Consider the following 24,781-nt stretch of genomic DNA (forward strand, 5'->3'; position numbering starts at 1 on the left):
TGGATTATAATTGTCTCTGGAACAAAGTGGATTCAGTCACTGGGCCAGAGGCTTCTTCTGGGAAGGGTGCAGTATTAGCTGTTGTAACCTTCCATAGCTGACAGATCCCCTTTTTATATATACATATTTTTCCTGGAGTGATATTATGTTTTTCTATTTGCAACCTTTTGTGAGTCTTCATAACATCTCCTACAAACCAATAACAGAGCTTAGAAGTCATCTCCTATGAACCAATAAATTACTAGCATTATAATTTTGGAAAGTTGATAACCTTTTAAAAAATAGGATAAAGTACATTCTAGATCCATTGAGATGAGACCAGATTATTAGAAATCAAAAGGATAAGTAAATTGATAAGTGTTTGCCAGAATGGGTCATGCAGAGTTCTGCAGGGAGAATCAAATAAAGAATCAAAAAATCTTTATTTAATGTAAGCTTTTCAATCAACTGTGCTTTAAAAAAAGAATCGTCTATGGTCCACTAGAAAGAGACCTGAGGTGGACAAAGGTCAGGCAGTATATCTTGAATTATTAAATTGAGAAAAATAGGTCTTTCGAGTTCCAATGGGGAATTCTTCCTGAGCTCAGTTCTGACAGTCAGGCCATGGGTAATTATGTTCCAGAATCCAGCCTTCTTTCCTAGTTTAATTGTCAAGCCCAGATGATTATACTAGAATGTTAAGAAGATTATAGTATGATTCAAATGACATAAGACTTTAGGTACTTTCTGAGTTCTTTTATGAGGGCCATTGTGCTTCCCACTGCCCCTGTCAAATCCAACTAGCAGGGTGAGCCTTGTTTACACTCAAACATGAACTAGACAGTTGTTGTTTCATGTAACATATACTTTGTACGCACATGTGCTCAGTTCTGTCACAGAAAAAGTTCCTCACTCTTAAGGATCTTACATGGCCAAGGAAAGGACATAGAAATACACACATACATACACACACATGTACATATATACATAAGTACATAATACGTTAGGTGGTGATAAGTTCTACAAGGGAAAATACAGCAGGACAGGCAGGTAGGGAGCACTTAGACAAGGCGCAGTGGGGTCCCTATTTTACATAAAGTGGTCGTAACAGGTCTCACTACTACGGTGAAATCTGAGCCGAGGCCAGAACGGAGCGACTCCTGTGGCTCTCGGTCAGCAGAAGCCAGTGTGGCAGTTCTGCGGGGACGCTGAGGGCATGTTCTCAGTGTTTGAAGCAAAAGGCCAATGTGGCCCCGTGATTACGAGGAAGAGAGGTAGAGTATGAGTTCGGAGAGGTAATAGAAAGCCAGATTATAGAGGGCATTTTAAGGATTTAGGAAGTTATTTTAAATGATTTGGGAAACCACTGGAGGATTTTGGGTAAATGAGTACCTAATCTAATTTTTATTTTAAAATGATAAATCAACTGGATGTGTATGAGAAGCCTACAGCAACATCATATTTAATTGTGGAAGACTGAATGCTGCCCCCACCCCCAAGGTCAGTAATAAGGCAAAGACATCTGCTCTAATTATTTCTATTCAACATTGTACAGGAAGGCTACACTAGTACAATAAAGCAAGAAAAGGAAATGAAGGGTTCAAGATTAGAAACAAAGAATCAAAATTATTTATTCTCGGATAACTTTTGAAAAAAGATTTTGTTTATATTTTTAAAGAGATGAGAAGGGAGAGAAAGAGGGAGAAACATCGATTGATTGCCCTGCATACCCACAACCAGGGACCTGACCCCATAACCAAGGCACATTCCCTGACTGGGAATTGAACTGGCGACCCTTCGGTTTGTGGGATGACACCCAGCACACTGAGCCACACCAGTCAGGGCAGATGACATTTTTTTTTTTTTAATCATAAGGAATCCTAAGGAATCTAACAGAAAACTACTAGAACAAACAATTGAACAATGAAATAAAAAATAAAATTCATAATAACATACTAAAACAAAAATACTTCAGGATGAATTTAACAAGAGATTTATAAAACTTAAAATCAGAAAACCACAAAACATTGTTTGAGCGACATTAAAGAAGACAGATAAATTGGAGAGATACATCATGTTCACAGAGTAGAAGACACGATATTAAGATGGCAAGTCTCCATGAAATAACAGCCAACTTAGTGACTTGAACTTGGAGAAACAAATCCCTATTTAGGGAGCCCTGGCACTTGGGACATTTCCCTGAGATTTATAGATATCTGTGTGACTAGTCATTAGTCAAAGAATATTTTTCTTTCTGGAAAGAAAAACAAAAGGCTTACAATTGTTTATATAAAATGATGAGTTTTATAAAACTCTGCTCTTTGGTAAACATACAATATTAAGCTGTATTTAAGGCCAGAGCCTAAGAAGTCTTATCCTTTGAAACTCAATCATCATATCTGAAGTAAAAACAAAAAAATCATCTACTGAAACCAGACTTCAGAGTATCCCATATTTAAAAAGCCAATTTGCTAGTTATTCCAAATTATAGTTTTATTCATTTTTGGTATATTTCTTCAGAGTCTTTTACTTACTTAAAAGTCTATGAGTCTCAGGCCAATGTTTTATGTAACAGTCACGTTATATATAGGCTTCTCCACACCTAGTAAATCAAGATATTAGATATGAGATAATTTGTCTCTTTTATGGATACTCATTCAGTCATTAGACTTCTATGGGATTTGGAGGGTTTAATGGCTACTCCCAGGCAGAGAGGTGAGAAATTGCTGACATGTGGTTAAGTTTTACCTGCTCCTCCCTCCCTGACCCCTTCCTGGTTTCAGTTTATATCCTCATCTCCCGGTGCCACTTTTGGATGAGCTGAAGACACATAGTTGTTATGAAAGACAAAACGATAATTTTGGTTTAATGTGCTACAGCATGAGCTTGCTAGTTAATAATTGCCAGAAAAGGACCTCTAATCCTCTTTTCTAAGACTAAATTGTTTTATCTTTATTAAAAAATATTTTGTTATCTGTTCCCTAAATTTTAACTGGGCAATGAATAGCAATCCCATAAAAAAATGAGTGGTTATAGTTTTGGCTGATAGCTTATGCTGGAAGGACTACAAGGAGACCACGTCACTCAAAGCTGAGCATGCTGAGGTTGCTGATGGAGTTTGTTTTGTCAAGGCAGGATTCTGGTTTTATCTGCCTTCAAAATTTTTCAGGCTAAAACTATTTTGACTACACTCTTTAGTGGAGAACTTTTAAACTTTGCTCGTTCATTTGTCTTTGTCCTGGAGGAGATTTCGGAATAATTCTCTGAGAAGAGTGCTGGCTCTGCTCACAGCAAAGGTGATATAAATCAGGCTTTTTGATGCTTATCTTTTTTTTTTCTTTGCAAAGAACAGAAACCCATTCAAATGAGCTCACAAAGAAATAGGGTTGATTGTGAAATCATAGGGGTTATGCTAGCTTGGCAGGGCTGCCCTAACAAAAGACCACAAACTGAATAGCTTAAACAACAGGAATTTATTGTCACTGTGTTCTGGAGGCTAGAGGTCTGCATGGTTGGATTTTTCAAAAGGCTGAGGAAGAATCTGTTTCATGGCTCTTTTTGGCTTCTGGTGATGTGCTGGCAATCTTTGGTGTTCCTCGGCCTATTTGTCTGTTTCCAAATTTCCCCTTTTTATAAGGTTCAGTTACAACAGAAAGAGGCCCACTCTACTTCAATATGACCTCAGCTTAACCAATTACATCTATGATGATCCTACTTCCAAATAAGGTCGCTTTCTGAGAAACTGGGACTTACTTAGGAATTCAACATACGAGTTTGGGCAGAATAGAATTCAATAGCCTTTCACAGATCCTTTGTACAATGTACACCTGGGCCTCCCAGAAGCTGGGCAGCTCTTGAACGCCTCTTTCTCATTTTGCCCCAAGGGCAGTGTACAGATTGGTATACTGAAGGCAAAGCAAACTTGGCAATGATCACATTTAGTGTAAATGGGTTAAATCTCTATATTAACAAGTGAATTCCATCTAATGGCTTAAAAAAAAAACCCTAAGGGACAGGTTTTACGCAAGAGTATACCATTGTGAAATATGGAAATTATTATATATATATACACACATGAAAAATTTTTTAAAAATTTAACAAAACAAGGATGGCCTGTTTCCCTCTCCATTTGAATCTGAGCGGGGTCAGTGGCTGCTTTGACCAATAGAATATGGCAGAAGTGACACTTGCCAATGTCAAGACCAAGGCCTAAAGAAAATAGCAGTTTCCACTTCCTTTCTCTGAGAACACTCTCTCTGAGAGCCCCGAGCCACCATGGAAGACTTATGACCACCCTGAGATTTCTGTGCTGGAGAGGCCATTGGAGGTGCGCTGGTTGACTGTCCCTGCTGAGGTTAGCCTTCCAGTCATGTCTGCTAAAGTTCCTGATGCTTAAGAGAAGCTGTATTGGACCCTCTGGCACAGTGGAATGCCACTATATGACTTCAGTCAATGCCATGTGGAGCCGAAGAATTGCCAGTGGAATCTTGCCCCAAAACCTGACATATTAAATTGGGTATGGTTATAAGTTTCTAGGTTTTAGGGATCATTTGTTACACAGGCAACCAGAACATTAGGTCTCATATAGGTTATACAATATCAGGTAATTTCATCAAAGGTGAGAGATTCCATTTAATTGAGTCCTCCTAGAAGAACAAACAGAAGGGTAAAAACAGCACAGCGTTAGGAGAATCAACTTTGGGACCTGAGTTCTGAAGATTGATTTGATTAGCCTTTGGAGTTCCGATCAATCCAGAATGACATCCTGTTCAACCTGAGAAGACAAGGAATCAGAGGAGTACTGTTAAAGCTACCTGTATACAGAACCCACATATATCGAAGGGGTAAAAAGGCCTCCCTTTCTCTTAGGATTCTGGCAATTTAGAAGGACTTGGGGCAGGGGTTTTAGTGATAACAGGAGGGACTAGAAGGAACTAGCTGTCTCTTAATTTAAGCTCTTTTAGGGGAAACTTCAGGCCCAACCAGCATCAACTTGTCCCTTATTATGAAGAAAGGATGAGAGTAGGCTTGTGTATTGGGAGAATTCTAGAGCCAAGTGGAGAAAGAAAGTAGGAAAAACTAAAGATAAAAATAGGACAAGAGTGTAGATCTTAAAAGCTCTCAACATCAGAAAAAAATTATAATTGTGTGTGGTGATGGATGATAACTAGACTTATTGTGGTGATCATTTTGCAATATATACAAATATCAAATCATAATGTTATTTACCTGAAACTAACGTAATGTTATATATCCATGATATCTCAAAAGTAAAAAAGGAAAAGAAAAGAAATATAATGGGTAAAATGTGCCAGAAGGGTGCCTCAGACTCAGAATGTTAACTTCCTCTGTGAATGCCAGCCAGAAGTTAAACATTAGCTGGCTGCTCCCCCACAATCAGATCACACCTGTAAGGGTGTGACCTCTGAACTAATGCCCTGCCACTCCTGTGCCATAAACATAGTGTGGCTTATTTTAAACCTACATGTGTTAGCCACCATGGATTTTAGAATACATAGTTTCTCTAAAAACAATAAATGATGAGTATATTTAAGAAAATCACAGTGACTATATAAGAGGATAATGTGGTGTAAAGATGGGGAGGGTTTTTAATCATAAAGGTTAAGATTATTAGCCTATGACCTGCTTGGTTAAGGCTTGCGGTGAGGGTAGGGGAGAGCCAGAAAGCCTCGCACCGAGGCGAGGTAGGAGAAGGGAAACGAGGAAAGAGCCCGTAGCGTTTCCTGTTACAATGGACAGTCTTACCTCTTACTACTCTCTTGACTATGACTCTTGTCAGCCGTCATGAAACACATCACGAGGGAAAATACAATCCATGTGTAAGTGGGAAAATACTCATATTTAAAATCACAAAAGGCAGAAAGATCAAGAACTGTTAGAAAAACATAATACTGAAAATGGTTGTCAATACACATTACAACCAAGTTACAGAATTCTTTGAAAAAATTAAATAAAAAGATAATAAATAATTTTACATTTTAAATAGTTAGAAATAATAAGTAGACTCATATTAGAGAGTTAAAATGTTAAGAATACTATAACAATTGGGATAAATGCAAAGAAAAGTTAGGTTAAGAAAAGACAAAATCACCCAGGCCTGTGTGGCTCAGTGGTTTGGAGAGTCATCCTGTGAATCAAAAGGTTGTGGGGTCCATCCCGGTCGGGGCGCGTGCCTATGTATTGGGTTTGGTCCCTGGTTGGGGTGCATGTGAAAGACAACCAGTCGGTGTTTCTCACTCACATCGATGTTTCTCTCCCACCCTCTCTCCTGTTCTCTCTTTCTAAAATCAATGGGCATGACCACGGGTGAAGATATGGAGACAATTGTACTTGAACAACAATAAAAAAAAAGAAAAGACAAAATCTAAATATAAAATATATTTAATTATAAAATTATAGAGAAAGTAAATTTTTTAAAAAATCAAGAGATCTAAAGGAAGTAGAAATAAGCAACTTATGCATTGAAAATTAGATCATACAATAGGGGCAAATCAGTATTAACTTGGATGCATGGGAATAATGGAAATGATGTTGCTTTTTAGAATGATAAGATGAAATAGAGCCTAAAGAATAGGAAGAAAAGAACACAGGAAATTATTATTCATGTTAATGAAACACGTGGAACTTCTGGTAGAGTACAGGAGGTTGGAAATGTATTCTCTAGGCTTCCTCCTCCCACCATCCCCAGTGTGCGAAGGCTGTGTCCCGCAGAGAGAAGCAAGCAGCTGGGCCTAGTCCTGCCCTCTTCTGTGGGCCCGTGCCCTGTACTGTGGGCACACCTGTGAGGCTCGTGCCCTGGACTGTGGGCACACCTGTGAGGCCCAGTGTATCCGCCAGTTAGAAATCATGGGCAACATGGTCTGAACCGGGCTCGGTGCCCAGAGTAGTTTAGATACTTGGCAGAAGCCCATTATTTGATTATACGCTAACAAATTATGTCTATATTTTAATTTTTAATCAAACATATCATTTGTATCTAGACACACAAAAATATAAGTATGTAATTATCACTTTGAGGTTTAAAAATTCTGGTATAATAAGTTCATTATTGTTATCTCTTTAAGGGGAAAATACAGGCTACTATTTTTTGCCTGTTCTTTTCAATAAGATTCACTAATAATTTTTCAATTACTACAAATTTTCCTGTGTAGTCATTTGTGTCCAACCTTTGTTACTTACTATGAATTGTACATAAATACTTGATTTCTCTTATCTTCAATTTCCTGGTCTGTAAAGAGATCAGAATAGATTTATCTCATAGGATTAGTGATTAAGCAGAGAATACAAAAAATGAAATTAAAGCTCTTTCTGTAATAACTGCCATAGAGCAAGCAATAAATGCTATTACTTATTACCATTAACGTTTATGTATGACAGCTCTCAGAGTATTGATATCTTTTCTACATTTCATCTTCCCAACCAGAATTGTAACATATTGCTGAAACTATTCATGCCTTTTTCTTTTATACTATTAAAAGAACGTCATGGCCTACATAAAATGAATATTTAACCTCTAAATAAGTTGACCTCTATTATCAGTGAAATTAATTCAGTCACTGAATTATTCTAGTCAACTATCATTTTTATAAAGAGATCCAATTAAATTTGGTGGACTTATTTTACAACCTGAGGTCTTGCTGGAGTATTGTTTCTAGTAATAGTTTCAACCTATTTTTCCCTTTTGGCTTTTCCAATGTACATTCATGCCATCTGCAAATATCGTTCATTTATATCTTTGTTGCTATGTTTATATTCCTATTTCTTTTTCTATTGAACAATAATTGCCAATAATAGGAATATATATCTTGTCATATTGAGTATGTGCAAAGCCTGTCACTGGGCAGTGTCAGTTCTAAGTATCCTATAACAATTCTTCCCCACGTGCTCAACGAGATCCACACAAGGATGTTTGTTTTAACACTGTTCATACTTGCAGAAAACTGGAGAGAACTGTTCGTCTACAGAAGAATAGATGCATGAACTGTGGATTATACACGCTTTATAAAGTTCTGTAGCAGTTCAAATGAATAGCCTATACTGCCATGGATGGATGTAAACAATAGGAAATTTAGCTGAAAAAGAGCAAGCTTCAAAAAGAAACACTATGGTAACATTTATGTAAATTAATTTTAAAAAGGGTAACAATATATTTTTGTTAACAGACATACAGAATGTACACCATAAAATATAAAAAATAAAACTGATAAATATTAACTGCTGTATCATGGTTACCTTCTGGAAGATAAGGACCATAGAGGCCCTATTCTTTGTTTACTTAAAATAAAACTTGAATTAATAACACAATTTTAATAAAAATCAAAATAATTTTTAATAAAATTATTCAATCACTTGGATATTTAAAACATTCCCACCAATGACTATAGGATTAAAGAGCAAATAAAAATTCTACAGCTTAGTAAACAAATGTAAGCTACATGCAAACTTATGTAATTTTCTAAAAATATACTCAGAAGTAAACACTTTCACATTTAAAAAATTTTTTAAAAAGAACCAGTAATTCAGTATAAAAAGATAGAAATAAAAGAAAAAATTAAATTTAAGCAAGCCAAATGGAAGATTATATGTGCTAGAAAATGAGATAATTATAAAGTAGAATTTAAAAAGGAAAATCATAATCAAATTGATAAATATATTTAAAACTAGTTTTTAAAAGTAAGCCAAACCAATAGAAAATATAAAAAGAATATGCAAACTCAGTTTGAAATGAGAGGATTTAGCAATAAATGAAGAGTAGATACAAATCATAGACTTTATGCTTATTATAGCTACAACTTGAACATTTCAATGTCAAGAATAACTCTGAAAGTATTATCATTTATTCAAGACGTAGAAAACCTTTCTAATGTAATTGTTGGGAAAGAAATTTAAAAACAGGCCAATTATCTAAAAATATATGCTCCAGAGTCAGAGTGTTTGAAATTTGTTCGTTTAAATTTTGAAGGAATAGCTCATTTCAAGTCTACGCTTTTCTTCAGAGCACTGAAATGTGTGCTCTGTGTGCTTCCTATGCCCCTCAGGCCCCTTCCCCACCCTGCCCTGGGCACCAGAGGCATTACATTAAGAGACCCCCTGTTCCCTTTTGGACTGAGTCAGACAAATGGGAAACCCAGCGGGAGACAGGAGGGAGAGGGGGAAGGCAGGGTGCAGTATTTACTCCCCTACCTCCCTTCCTGAGGAAGTAATCTGTTTGAGACCCCAAACGAAAACCAAATGTTTTCTCTTGGTGACCACTTTCAAGTCATTCTCTCATTCCAGGTTCTGGTGACTACTGCTGTGTATCTTTTATAAATTGAGGGTATTGGATGAGATCAATCTTGCATTTTTCATTTCACTATATTTTTGTAACACTGGAATATATGCATGATTTTCAAAACTATTTTTAAAATGTAGATTTTTTTTCTTTTTAAATGATGTTTACTGGGAACCCAATGATTAAAATAACAACAACGACAACAACAACAGAAATTCAGCTTGTCTGGTTGAATCAATGACAAAAGTATTACAGCTCTACTCATAAGGTTTCCTCCCCACACAGCACAGGCTTCTGCCACATCTCTTGATTAGCAATGTAGACACTTGCACAGAACCTCTCCATGGAGAACAGTCTAAAACCACAGAAAAACTATGGTTTAAAAATGAACGTTGATGTAATAGGCTGAACTATGTGAAATCACTAACTCTGGGCCTTGACAATGGTAGCATATCAGCAGTTTCATGCATTTCATCCTAATAGAGAGAGTGGGTGGCGTTAGTCTCTTTCTGTAAATCCTAAAATCCTTAAATGAATTTAGGATTTGAGGTCCACATAATTGATTGTTGTGGAAAGAGAAGAATTTCAAAAACTTCCTACCTTTCATCAAAACATCTTACTCCTACTTCATGGGAAAAATTTACCTTGAGATAGCAGTGGAAAAATATACATTTACAGTAGTAAGTCTGCTGAACTGTTTGTGATTATACTAGTTTTCTTTAATTGACTTGTAACAAATTAAGTGAGAAATTTTCATAATAGAAAGTATTTTAAAGCTTTAAGGAATTTTTCTCATGGTTTGAGTACTGTTAAAAATATCTGTACATATCCGTTTCACTTTGTAGATAATTTAATCAATTTCATAGTAGGACATTTGTAATTAAGAAATATCCCAAGCATCTTCAAAAAGACTGATATTTGTATCAACAATGGGGTTTTAAATAGATTAAGAAATACAAAGCAAACTCCAGAGGGTGAAATGCCAGCTTATTTCATGAAGACTAGAGATTAGAACAGTTAACGTTGTTGATGTGACTACAAACCAACCTCTTGACAGGGAGAAAAAATGTTGACAAAAGTTATAATATGCGTAAGTAAAAATGAACTTCAAATACAATCTTAATTATTAAAGTAACTGGACTGGAAAAGACTGTGCTAGCTGAAACAGTAGTTAATTTTTCAGAATGGAACATGGAATAAATTTACATTCACAAGTTATGCAGGAAAAATAATATCACCATATATTTGAAGCCCTTTTGGTTTTAACATATTACTTTCTCAGCATAGACAGATGAGCAGGAAGGTGACTTTAATGCAGGTGCACTTGAGACTTTAATTCATTAGCATCCAAGAAGGTATAACAAATATTTCAAATAAGCCCTGCTTTTCATATCTGCTCACTAATGAAATTTTAATTAACTATAGAACTAATTATAATATTTTATATAAAATGTTGCAAGATTAATTTTTAAAATGTAAATTAAAGCACTTAAGCAATTTTTCTACTAGGGTTTCTTTAGAAAGATTTTTCTTCATTTTTTCCTATTTTTATCATAATGAAACATGAATAATACAGAAGTATTCAATATTTAGGTTTTGAAGTCCAATCCCATTTTTTAAATTTATGTATGTTACATATGACAATTCTGAAATTATAAAATTAAATATCCTCTAATTTAGTTAATTGTTAGCTAAAAAGGGACTCTCTTTTACTTTGTAGGCCCGAAGTGAATTAATGGTTCCCATTATATGGCAGCAAAATATTCAGAAGTCTAAGAAGCAGACATCAGTCTGAAGAGTTTTTCAATACAGTCCCTTTTTTCCTGTAAAAATATTAAGTAATAAACAGATATTGCTGTACTCGGTTTTCAGCTCTACAGTGGGAAATTTTACTTACCTGGAGTTATTTCAAATGATGGAAGAGTAAAGATATTTCCCCTGCTCTGCACCAACTGGCCTCCCTCCACCACCACCTCCAGCCTGCACTCAATCTCATCCCTGTCTTAAGGGCAAACTCTGGAACAGATCGGTAACTGCATATCTGAGGGTGAGGTGATTCTCCCTTTTATACCTGAGACAATTGAGAGTCATGACCCCCAATCTCAGTGTTTTTCCTTTTTTTGTTTGTGACATGAAGACTTAGACTAGTATTTATTAATGGAAATATTATGCATAAGTAATTAGGCAGCATCTCTGTGACATAGAGTGAGGCAAAACTTTGCCAGTCTTACTCACTACTTTCCGTGAACATCCCAATAACCACTGTTTGAATTCTGCATCTGATAGATTGCTTATCTCCATTTTGTTTAGTTCTTTTTCTGGAGTTTCCTTCTGTTCTTTCATTTGGAACATGTTTCTTTGTCCCCTCATTTTGGCACCCTCCCTGTGTTTGTATGTATTAGGTAGAGCTGCTACATTCCTGAGCTTGGTAAGAGTGGCCTAATATATTAGGTGTCCTGTAGGATCCTGTGGTACAACATCCTTCCTCAACTTAAGACCTAGGTGCCCTATCCACTCCCACCCATATCTTTCAAGCTGCTGCCAAAGCACTAGAACTCAGAGGGAATGAGTCAGACTAAGTCCATTTGCACGCCCTTTAAGAGGAGTTGCCTGGAACTCTCAGTGTCACTCAGCCACACTCCCTGCTGATTTTTACAGCCAGAAGTTATAGGAACTTCTCTTCTTGGATCTGTAACCCTAGGCTGGGGGCCTGCTGTAAGTCTTGGACCCCTTGCTCCTAAGGGGGAACCTCTGCAGCTGAGATATCTTTCCTGATTTTTATCCACCCACAGGTGGATGTGGAACCAGCCCATCCTGTGTCTCTGCCCCTCCTACCAGTCTCAATGTGACTTCTTCTTTACATCCTTAGTAGTAGGACTTTTGTTCAGCTAGACTGCAGGCAGTTCTAAATGATGGTTGTTTTGTAGTTTAGTTGTAGTTTTAGCTCTGCAGCGGTCACGCTTCTGAATGGAGCGTGAGAGGTCACGTGGAGGACATTGGTCATCCGCTTTAAAAGTAGGAATTTAAATGAACAAACAAAATTTTTTAACATGTTTTATTAATGATCATGTAAGTAACTTCTGTGAGAAAGTTGGACTTTGGACTAAAACTGACGATTATTTTGCATGGATTGCTATTGTCATCCACGAGACCACTCGGGGGTTAATGTGGATGTGGGAGGATGTATGTATCATATTTACCTAATCAGGCATCTTGCCAAAGTCTCCCATCACAAAAGGATGTTTCAGTGTTGGCTGAGTGTTGTTGTGTTCTGAATTCAGATACAACATAGAATGGAAAATGCCTCTTTGCCACTTTTGTTGCCTTGAGTGTTGTAGAAGAACCCATGAGTCTTGAGGTAGTATCTCAAGAATAAGATTTTCCATTTCAAAGTAAGTGATGCTTTTCAGATATTTCTGATTGTCATTTTCAACCCATGCTATTAGCTTGAAATAAAGAGCCCAAGTATTAAAAATTAGGTTGTAGATTCTTTCACTGGAAAATATTCTGATATGGTAAAATATTTTAAGATATTGGATGAAAACTGTAAATGAACATTTTATGTGATTGCTTTAAGGTTGAAATTCATTATTTGTTAATGTAGTTAAACTTATTTTTCAAATCATTTCATAAAATATTTATTTTAATTTCAGTTAGCCTAATCTTTTTTATCAATAAAATATTTAACATTTTTACTTCCTATTAGCAAAAAATGTAACTATGCTAATTTTTGACAAAGTAATCATTAGCATTACACATCATTTCTTTCACAAAATACAAAGAGAATTTTGATTCTGGATTTGTTACATTTTATACATACCTAGTTCTTTTTGAGTTATATACCAAATCTAAACACTATATTTAATACATGTATATACAGAATTACCAAAGGAATACTGTGATTAATATTATATTCCTTATTTCAAAAACACTCATAATTTTACATATAAGTCTTATAAATTAATGTATAAAATGGCATGTTAGAATGTTTTCAACTTATATAATATGAACAAATTAAAGTATATTAGACATAAAACATTTTAGTCTTAATGACTGCTTTTAGAAATTTAGTTTACAACATTGGATTCCTAATTTATTTCATAGTGTTTTTTATATTTTTAAAAATATGTGTTAACATTTTCATTGGAAGTGAGAACTTGAAGTTCATTTTTTTCTTGATGCGGCTGATTGGTTTGACAATGAGGGTTGGTTTTGCTTACGAGGTAATATACTGGATATTTTCCACTCATTAAATGAATGAACTCTGCAGCTTCTGGAAACAGCTATTAAAAAAGATTATTGCATTACCAGAGGTGTATTGAATTTAATATTTCATTTCCTCCTTCCTTTTTGATTATATCAGATAATATAAAACTCCTTTAAGGCAGAGTTACAGGCATAAGGCTAGTCACTGGAAAAGATTCAGCAAAGCCTTTGAAATCTTCCCAGGAACTGAGAATCTCAATCTCTCTAACAAAGATCTAACAAATGAGTTGGTTTCTAATTCTTTGCTTTCAATACAATAGAAGGGCTACCTAACAAATTATGAATTCATATATCATTAGAAGCAATTTTTGATAATAGATTACTCTGTGAGTAATGGTATAAAACGCGGAACTAACTATGACACATTTAAATTCACAAAAATTTAAAGGCCAGAATGAGAGTGTTGAAAGAAAACTCCTGTCATTCCTATCCACTTATGTACCTGATCAAGTGTGCTCATTGTTTATCTCTATGAAATAAAAATAAAAATGGATTTGATGCTAAATCCTCGCTCTTTGTTAAAATAAGTAATATGCATTTATAGATATACAGGTTAATTGGAAATAAATTAGCTCAATCCATATCATTATGAGGTACATTTTTAATAAATTTTATTTCTCATCTTTAATAATCAAGTATCAAATTTGTAATATATTTTTGTTGTTTTGTACAACTGTTTATATAAGGAAGAAGTTTTTTTGAAACACTTAGACCCTGTGGGCATAGGAAAAAACTATGGACATATTTTTGTAGAAAAAAATGTATTATACCTTCCAGCATAAAATACTTTTACTTCAGTAAGAGCCTTTCCAGCATAAAAATATATTGCATTAGGATAAAATTTGTTGGTGAAATGAAATGGAAAATTCAAACGGATAAAAGAACTGTATAACATTAGGAAAATGTTCACTAATTTTTAAAATAGACAAATCTAGGGTTTTGAGATTTTACTGGATACTTTTAAAAACTTGGTATAAATACTTTATTTCAAAATGTCATTATTTAGAATATGTCTTAAATTACATGCAACCACTTAGACTTTTTTCCACAAAAAGCTCAAGTGTAACTTATGAATGTCCAAGTGGACATACAGTTTTCCAAAATTCTTTTGAGAATTTTAAGGATTTGCCCGCCGGCGACCTCTGCCTTTGGGCCCGTGCTCTCTTGAGGACAACTTTTAAAGTCTGTCTTTTTGCCCATTGCTGGAATTATTCCACCCTGGTTAATAGCCAAACCTCTTTACCTCCAAGAGGAGACTGTACAAAGGCCTCAGGAATTTTCCCACATTAAGGATCAAATGCTTCGTTTAATGTGCAAGGCCCTTCAATTTAGTCCAGCTTACTGCTCCAGCCTACTGCCCCATCCATAACTCTACATTCCCACCACGTCAAACTCCCCGGTGACCTTCGCCAATACCAGGTCCTTTTGTACTTTCTCAGTTAGTCAGATGAATAAGAAATGTTTACCTATGTGTCAAGCTAGTTTTGGGGGGGCAAACTAGTCATTTATGAGACAGGTGCTTCTTTGAAGTAAGCCCTTTTTGGAACACCATAGGGTAGGGGTTTGGGAGGACAACCCTCCTTATTTTCTAAGACCAACCACGAAGCTTATCTACAACGGACATCATCACACCTTTGTCTAGCAAACTGTTGTTAAACCTTTCAGGCTCAATTACTTCCTTGGCCCGGCTATCCCGGTCCCTTTCCCCAGGAAGGGGTCTCTGAGACAGAGATTTGCCTGCAGGCTGTTCGCTGGGGAGTCCTCTGGCATGAACACCTGTGGGAAACAGGTGAGGAAAGCGGTTGTGGTTGGAGAAGGGTTCAGCAAACCAAATAAATCTGGCCCACAGACTGTTCGTATGTGGCCTTGAGCTCAGTAAGAATGGTTTTTACATTTTAAAGTTCTAGGGGGTGAAGAAAAAGAATATCTGACAGAGATCGACCTTATGTGGCCTGCAAAGCTTAACATATTTACTCTGTAGCCTTTTCAAAAACAGTTGGCAGCCTTTTCAGAAAAAGCTGGGCTGGAAAGGGGAAGGGGAACTGATAACGCAGTCACAACGAAGGCCCTTGCCGATCCTACAGGGAGCTCAGAAGCTGGGATAAAGTTACAGAGCTGCCCTAAACAAGTGCAGGGGTTGGGCTCTCCCAACACCAATCAGCGCTCCAGTCCTGGTGGAGTGAGCGTGCCCTGGTCGAGGGGGTGGGGACGGCAGCATCCACGACACAAGTGATAACTAATGTCCCTGTGGAGAGTTTGTTATTCTCCCCCTTTCTTCCTGCAGTGCAGTTTATGACTCTACTTATTGTATAATCAGCTCTTTACATGCCAGTGTCTCTTACTCCGCGGGGACCTACTTGGGAACAGGGATAGTGTCCTGTTTCTCTTTGTGCTTCTAGTGCCTAACGCAGGGTCTGGCACGAAGGACGGGCTCAGTAAGTACTAAACAAATGAAGAAATATTCTTGCTTTCCATAAGCCAGAAAAATAGAAAACAAGCTGCTCAGGATTTCATAGAATAAGTCATTGGAAGGACTTTTTAAAATTCATGTTTCTTGCAAGCCAGATCTTAGTTTGTTTTCATGAAACGGATATGAATAGATTCATGGCACTTAAAGGCAAGAAAAGCACAATAGAATGTCCAATTTCAGTTGCACAGTTGAGGCTGGACAAAGTCTCCTTCTGGTCGTGTGAACAGCCTTATCGGTGTCCCCGATGCTTTCTGGCATGTAGTGGGAATAGCGTGCTGTCTCTGCCAGACTTTTATTAGCCTCATTTATCTCTATGTTTAAACCACAAAACCCACCATCTCCTACCACTTGAGGATAAGCCAACTTAATTCACTTTCTTTGGACCTGAATCAGAAAAAGCCATTAATTCCAGGACAAGGGATTTCAGAATTCAAAACTCTGTTCCAATGAAGGAGAATATTACTTTTTCATCCTTTTTATTTGGGTCTAGAGGAGCAAAGAACAAAAGCACTAATTTCTTGATAATACTTTCTCTTAAAATTATTATCTTTAAGTGGTAGGAAGCTTGAAACAGCACCTGAAGTTTCATCATTAAATAGTAATAACTGTCACTCTTTATAAGGACACTAGTTATCTGACATACAATTACTGTTTTTTTTCATTATTATTGCCGCATTAAGACTTTGAACTCCTGAAGAGCTAGGATTATCACTCACATTTCCTTTCAAATTCCACAGTTCCTGGCACAGGTGTTTCTTCAGAACAATCACTTGCAGAATAAATTGTTGGAAAATAAATTCTTTAAGTCATAAGTCCAAGGTTATAAAACATTACAGGCTATGGTTTATGTTTTGCTCCATCGATGGTAGATAAATTCAGCTTGATTTAGACCTTCCGGTGTTCTGTAGACATTTGGAAAAAGTTTACTGTTGGTATTATTGGAAGTTTCTCCATGGTCACTTTCACAGGAGAGAGCTAATAAGGTAGGAGTGAGGAGGAGGGGTATAGTTGTATCTGATGGACAGCTTACATTGATTTCTAACTGGAGTTGACGGATGGCAGTAGTGGAGGGGTTGGGCAGGAACCTCTAGCATTCTGTTGACTCCATATTTTACCACCATTCCAAACACCTTTTGGCTTCAGTGCATAAGAGCTGTATTTTAGAAATATGCTTCAATACTGTTGTATATGTTTTGAGTTTAACTACAGGAATGCCCATGATATTTTCTACTGCTACAATATTAACTGTAGAAATACACTGTTCCCTGAATCACATCTCTTGGGCTAGATATAAATTGGCTCTCTAATGTCAAGTCTTGTACTGTCTGTTGTTTGTGCCAGAAACTTTGGGGCACACTGAGAATACATGTGATTCTGTGGCAAGGGCACAAAAGCATCTCCAATCCCTGTTTGAAAAGTGTCAACTGATCTTCTGTTATGCTGTCATTTCCCAGAAAAATATCACTAATCATTTTACAGCTAAATTCCTTTGAATGCAGCCCTCTGCTGAAGATAAATGGATTTTATCTTTGTGATTTTGTTTCTGCCATATTCATTGAAATACAATAAGTAAAAATTTTCAAATGAATAGTTCAGCAACTTCTTTCTGTTATTTTCTTTACCATCAGGAAACCAGATAAGGCAACAAAATAGAGATGAACAGAACTGAGGATCAGAATGGGGGAAACGGGAGAAGCAGGTAATTTATCAATTCCGCAAAGCAGTTTTATTAAAAAAATGTTAAATTTTTATGCAGGTCACAGTAAAGCTAGTCTATATCTTTATGGTCAGACTTTCATAGTCTACTGAGCTGGTAGGAAATACACTAACTTCAATTTCAGTTAGAACGTTCCATTCCTCACAAGTGCTGACCTCTTGATCTCTCTTAGACAATGTCTTGGTACCAGTGGGAGCCTAGGAAACCAAACTCATCTTTTCTAATCACCCCCTAGGCACAACACAGAGATGGATTTTGTTTTCCGATTACAGCTTGCACTTATCTTGAGGAATTCAGCTGCAGACACCTGTGTGGCACGTCTGGCTTTGTTCACAGCACAGCCTTACCCCGTCCTGGACCTCAGTCTTACCACAGCAGACCCTCCACAGCTACACGGGCTGGGGATGGAGTGTGGGGCTTTCCCTCTGATGAGTGAGGGGAAGGCAGGAAAAACCTGGGGCAAGTATCACTTCCTCTTTGGGGCCTTTAATAAAGTTTATGCTGCTTCTGAATAAGTAAAACAATTTTTAGTCTGTTTACTTTCATTTAGTTCCCTCTTTTTGTGCTTGTAGGTATTTATTTTGGTTTGTTTATTTAAAAAAATTGTTTCCTTGTTCTCTCATTTCAGTTTTTTTTCCACCCACATATTTATTTTATTTCATTACTCATAGCCCATTTCTTTTATCTCTCCTGTAGAGGCGACTATTCTAATACATTTCATGTGTATTTAAAAATACGTATTCATGAAAAATGGGAATATTTGTAAGTATCTATTTTTATTTTTTAAAACAGTATTTTTATTTATTTTTTAAAATTTAAATTATATTTTGTTTTTTATGCTATTACAATTGTCCCAATTTTTTCCCTTTGTCCTCCTCCACCCAGCACCCCCGCTCCTTCAGGCAATCTCCCCCACGCTGTCCATGTCCATGGGTCATGTGCATATGTTCTGTGCTAATCCCTTCACCTTGCAACCAGTCCCCAGGTAAGCATCTATTTTCAACTTCTGCATTTGTTACTGTGATATGAATGGCACCTTGCCTTGTTCTTTGTTACTCTAGCAGTGCGTTTTTAAGATGCACCCATATTGCTCTGTGAGCATTACTTCCAGCTGCCCATGGGCCTCCTTGGTGTGCATCTACTACCTTTATCTTTTAATTCACCAATGCTGGACTTCCACATTGCTATTAACTTCCCACTACCACAAACAGCACTGCCGTGAGCATCCTCGTACATGTTTCCTTCCAGACAAGTGTGGAAATCTTGGAAGAAAATACACCCAGGAACAATTGCTAAGTCATAGGGTTTGCATACACTTAATTTGAGTCAATAGTGCCAGGTTGCAAGAGCAACAGCATCTTTTGTCTAACTTTCCCCCAGCAATGTGTGAGAATTCCTACACACACACACACATACATGCACAGACACACGTCTTTACCATAGTTTACTTAAACCAGCTTCTAATTTTTGCTTTTTAAAATAGATGTAACATAAAAGTAATAGTTATTTCAATTTACATTTCTTTGATTATTCCATAGGTTTTTGGAGGGTTTTTTTGATTTCATGTTCTGTAAATTATCTGTTTGTATACTTTGCCCATGTTTCTACTGGGATTGCTCTCTTCTGGTTGACTTAACTCCTGTGTCAAACTGTGTGTGTATTAGCAGAAGAAGGGTAAGATTTATTTCTCTTTTTTAGAGCTTCTCACTCAAGACCTGTGTAATTTTGTCACTTGTCAATCACATGAAGATAATTTTAGAAGATCTTCTAAAAGATATGAGCATTAGTGTTAACTCGATTTATTAAGAAGTTGTATAGTATTTTCTTTGTTGATACAATCCACTTGTAGGCAGCTTGGCAACATAAATGAGAATGGAACTGTTAAGACTTTCTTGGTTAGAAAAGTTGCCCAATTATCAGAAGGTGGAGAAATAAAATGAGCATCTATTCCTGCTTCTGTCCCAGTGAACAGCTAATAAACTGCACTACTGCAAAGGAAATGGGACTGGGTCTTCCTAAGCATCCTCTTTGAAACTAAGGATAGCTCAAGCTCACCCTCGGGGTCCATCCCCTCATTTATACTTCTTCTAAGTTCTGCCTTGAACTTTGGAATAATAGGGAAAATAGAACAAAATGGGAAAATAACACTTGGCCAGGGCTATAGCATTAATTAAAGTCACATGATGTTGAAAAAAAGCACTCAAATTCTCAGGGCCTCACTTCAGGTTCCCCATGTATAAATGAAGAGATAAAGTGGTATGAAGGTTACAATCAATTTCTTAGTCAAAAACCAAAACCAACCCCCACCCCCCAAAAAACTATGCAACTCTCTCCAAGTATTTAAGGGCTTGCGGAAGACTTGAAAATGAATTTAAGATAAGGATGGAATCAGTTGTAAGGAAATACTTGAAAAAAAGGAGAATTCTTTGTAGGAGTCAGAACATATCATGGTTAATAAAAATATATTAACTTGGTAGATAATCTTTACCCAATAGCCTTGATATATACTTTGTAATGGATTTTTGAGCACGTGTGTGGTATTTTCATGTCAGATTTATAAATCTTATTACACAGGAATAGAAATTCTTAACTCCCTGACAATATGCCTTTTATGAAAAATGGTACGTTTTCAGCCTACACTAGACTTTCCCAAAATGTGTTCTGTGGGATGTTAATAAGTTTTATTGGAAAGAAGGTGCCATGAATAAACATGTTTGTTCAGCAAATATTATTTCTTACCACGTGACAGGCATTGTTTAGGCTCTAAGGATATTCTGGTAAACGAGATAAACAAAGTTGCTGACGTATAGGTTTGCGTTCTGGTGCAGGAAATCAGAACTTTAAGAATCAAATGGTGCCGAGGGCTCTGAAGAGAATAAATGTGGCAGTGTGGTGAGAATTGGAAAGGGCCAGTTCTTGAGAGGGGTTTCAGAAAGATGGTATTTGAGCTGAGGCTTGAAGGGTAAAGAGGAGCTAATGATGAGAAGAGCTAAAGGACATAGATTTTCAGGCAGAGGAAACCAAATACAAAGGTCTTTTGGCAAGAAAAATCTTGGCATGGAAGGCAGAGGAGGGAGACTAGTAGACAAAACAGTGTTCAGCAAGGAGGAGAGTGGTGGTTGATAAGGTCTGAGAGTGAGGCTGGGGCCAGAGGTCCTACGGCCTAGTAGGCCAATACATGAAGATTGAACTTGAAGAGAATTGAACTTACTGGTGTGCCCTAGGAATAAGTCGGGGATCAATTTCTATTTTCAAAAGCTCATTTTGGCTTTTAAGAGACTAAAAGTGGAAGCAGAGATACCAGTTAGGAGGATGTTGCACTATTCCTGCAAGAAAGGATGGTGCCATGAATTAGAATGATAGCAGCTGTGATGGAGGGAAGTGGGCAGATATTTCTTTGGAGGGCAAACTCAGAGACCTGACAAATAGATGAAGGGAGGAATCAAGGATGATTTCCAGGTAATGCTCAACTAAATATTTTTTTAGAGGCAAACTATCTCAGAGCCTTTAACATGTTAATGTACACGAGACTCTCCCAGTGGGGGCATATATAACATTTTTGAACTTATTTGTTCATTGAATCCCAGATACTTCTTTTGAACCTCAGAACATCTTTGTGTCTGCATTTTCAGGTTGACGTTCCCCTTTTGATGCTTTAAAAATTAAAATATTTTGTGCAGAAGGTATCTCTCTCTCTATTTTTTTATGGAGCGCTTCACAATATTGCATGTTGTCCTTGCACAGGGGATATGCTAATCTCCTCTGTGTCATTTCCATTTTGGTATATGTGCTGCTGAAGCAAGCGCAGTATCTGTATTTAAAGGGAACTGCAATAGAGTTTATTTTTTTTCCTTCACTGTATCCATCCATCTAATCATTCATCTACCTATCAAACAGATATCTAATAAACACACATTATGTTCCAGGTCTGTAATGGAATCACCAAAGTAAACAAAATAAGATCCTTTTCTTCAATGCATACATCTATAAAATATTATTCTTTGAAAATTAATTAAAAAGAAGGAATCGAGTGATGGGGAGAAAAAATGGAAACAGTAATACATCAGTGAAAATGTCTTGCAAAATAATTTTGAAAGAGAGTTAAATAAATATGCAGTAACATAAGGGAGGATGTTGGTATTGCGGTCCCTCAGAAAAGAAGCAGCTGGGAAACATATTCAGACAGGCTGGGAAGCCAGGTCAAATTGTTGTTGAGGTTCTGAAGGGTTTGATACAAGGTATTCCTAGGTAAAATGAATACAGTGTGACAATGGATATTGCAGGTGGGTTAGAAGTACATCCTGGACAAGCTAAGTTAATGCAGGTTAACTCAAAGTTTTCATAGTCAAATTTCCCATGAATAGGTGTGCACTGGGAGTTAAAGGTAGTTCCAAGAAAATGCGCTGAATGGTACTATGTAACTATGGTATACACAGTAACTATAAACAACCACTGTCATATTCCTCCTATTTCTTGAGGTTTTGCAATTACAGGTTATGGCATTCTGCAAGGATTTCTAGAAATTCTGCGGAGATCATCTTGACGTCTGATTACTATGGCGAGACATGACTAATTTAATTCCAAACGAATACTACGACACTTCTTGAACTTTAGGCATCTATGCTATGGTAACAGTTTGGCAAAAGGACCCTGATTTTTCTTTATTATTACTTTCATACACCCAGAATAACTGGAGCTGTTGGATTAAAGATTGTTTATAAAAGAATGAGGCATGAAAACAAGTACTGAAGTGAATGCGGGGAATACTCATTAAGAAACATTAGGATACCCTTCAGGTATCATTGCTAAAAAAAGAATAATATTTATAGAATTTTAAGTATTTAAAATTCTCATTCCATGACTGTTTCTGAAATAAAGACTGCATTTGCATGCTTTTAGGGTCACAGATCACATTCCTAGGGAGTGAAAAAAACAAATCTATTTAATTAGTAAGTCTTGTTTACACCATAAATTCTTTTTTTATTCATGTGAGGTTGGAGCATTGACTTGGTGCTTGCAAAGTGAGGGTAGTTTACATAGTGTAAAATAAGGCTAAAAAGAAACAAGAGAGAACAGGGTGGTCAGCATTGTATTTATCAGTAAAATTGATTCAGGAAAGCTGTTGTATTTATAACCTGCATGAGGTTCTTTTTAGGTGAGTGGAAATTCACTAAAATATCCAGAAAAATTACTTGAAATCCTTACAAACACATCTTTTACATAGCGCCACAAACTATTGCCGTATTTTTGGACCATAAGACGCACCTCCCCCAATTTGGAAGGAAAATGGGGGTGCCTCTTATAGTCTGAATGCAGCTTACCTGGCTCGCTGGGGGTGGAGGTGGGGGTGGGAAGGAAGTGGCGGTGGAGAGGGGTCACAGGAGCCAGGAGCAGGACCACATTTTTTGCTTCAGATTTTTTTCACTATTTTCCTCCTCTAAAACCTAGGTGCGTCTTGTGGTCCTGTGCGTCATATAGTCCGAAAAATACGGTACTTATTTGAACTAATGACATTACTAACTGAACAAATGGATGAAGTATACTTAGTAAATCCCAGATATTCTAAAACAAAAGCCCTGTAAGATGTCAGGAAACACATTCACATGAATGAACGCGTGTGTATGGTCTGCCGCTTTCCCCTCCGAATCCCCTTTGCTTTCTTTACCACACTGCTACTGGCCTTGGGGGCTGATGTGCACGGACTGAGTTAATGGACTCTCTTGGCTTCTGGTTTTTGATTCGGTTTGCCAATGGGGAGCTCTGACAGGAGCTGGAGAAAGTAGAACATTTATGACCTTGGGTCTCTTGCTGGAGGTGTCCTCATGCCGGCAGCAGCCCCCCACAGAAAGTTACTGTCATTCCCTTTGGTGACCCATTATATTGACTCCTCCTTCCAGGTTAATCTTGTCCGGAAGATGTGACCTGCTCTCAAGTTATTCCTCTTTCTCTGTGTTTCCAAACCTTTGTAGATAATCCTTTCTTTATATCTTCTTTGAACTATTCAATTTGTATTTCCATCAGTTTCCTGGTGGGACACAGGCTGATTTGGAAGACAAATCTTGTCCCTGGAGTTTCCTTAAGGGACCTATATGTCCATGTGGCATATAATAATACATCAGGAATGAATTCTCAGGGAAATATAGTGTGGGAATTATATTCTTTTTATGAGCCAGATGCTATGAAAGATCTCTAAAATGCAAAGCTGTACTTCCAATTCTGAGGCATTTCTAAATTCGAATTTCCGAAAGGTGGAGAGTTTGGTTGGATTAAAGACTGATGTTCTCAGAACCTTTCCGTTATCTTTGGAAAATACTGCTTGTGAAATTCTGGCCAGCCTGAGACTGATGGAAACCCCCTTATCTTGAATATTTATTCACCAAGTATTTATTATTGCTCACATAGTATCTGTGAAACATCATGCTAGGAGTGCATTTAACCCACATTTAACAAATAAAATATCAAAGAAGCCATATATTTTGAACTTGGCTGGTGTCACAAAAGTAGTAACTGGTAAAATTAGAATGTGAACTTAGATATACTGACTCAAAGTTTCATAGATTTCCACAACATTGTATATGAGGGGAACAAAAGCCCTCATTTAGGGTACTAAAAGAAACAGGACACATTGGTATAGCTAATGTTGAAATTAGGATGGACAAGTCCCAGGGCAGAATTAGAGGTAAAATATGTTCACATTTAGGAAATGTAGGGAGCACTTCTGGTGAAGCTTCTGTTAGGCTTCTTGGAAAAGGTTGTTAAGTCTAGTTTGCCCATATTAGATACATGGGAGAGGTGGGGCCACTGAGATTGTGGAGCACCTGGGAACACTGAGCTAGGGAATTGGACATGTTTCCCCTAGTCAGCAGGCATCTTTTAGGTGTGTTTGATCAAGAATATGAGTAACAAGAGTGAGTAATCAATTGAGGTTTATGAAAATTAATTTGGCAGAACGTCATACAGTAGATTGGTTATTTAAAGAAATGAGGGCAGATCAGTTAGAGAATCTGATGAGTGATAAGTAACAGATATTACTGATATGGTGTCCAAGGGAATAAAT

General features: G+C 36.9%; 1 non-coding gene across 1 annotated transcript; it reads right to left on the reverse strand.

Annotated features, from left to right (window-relative positions):
• Positions 1 to 21,423: 21,423 nt before the first annotated feature.
• On the reverse strand, positions 21,424 to 21,530 carry LOC112318717 (U6 spliceosomal RNA). The gene has a single exon (XR_002976243.1). It is a non-coding gene; the product is annotated as a U6 spliceosomal RNA (small nuclear RNA).
• Between the last annotated feature and the right edge of the window lie 3,251 nt (positions 21,531 to 24,781).

This window comes from Desmodus rotundus, chromosome 3, assembly GCF_022682495.2.
Source record: "Desmodus rotundus isolate HL8 chromosome 3, HLdesRot8A.1, whole genome shotgun sequence".
NCBI classification, from domain to species: domain Eukaryota; kingdom Metazoa; phylum Chordata; class Mammalia; order Chiroptera; family Phyllostomidae; genus Desmodus; species Desmodus rotundus.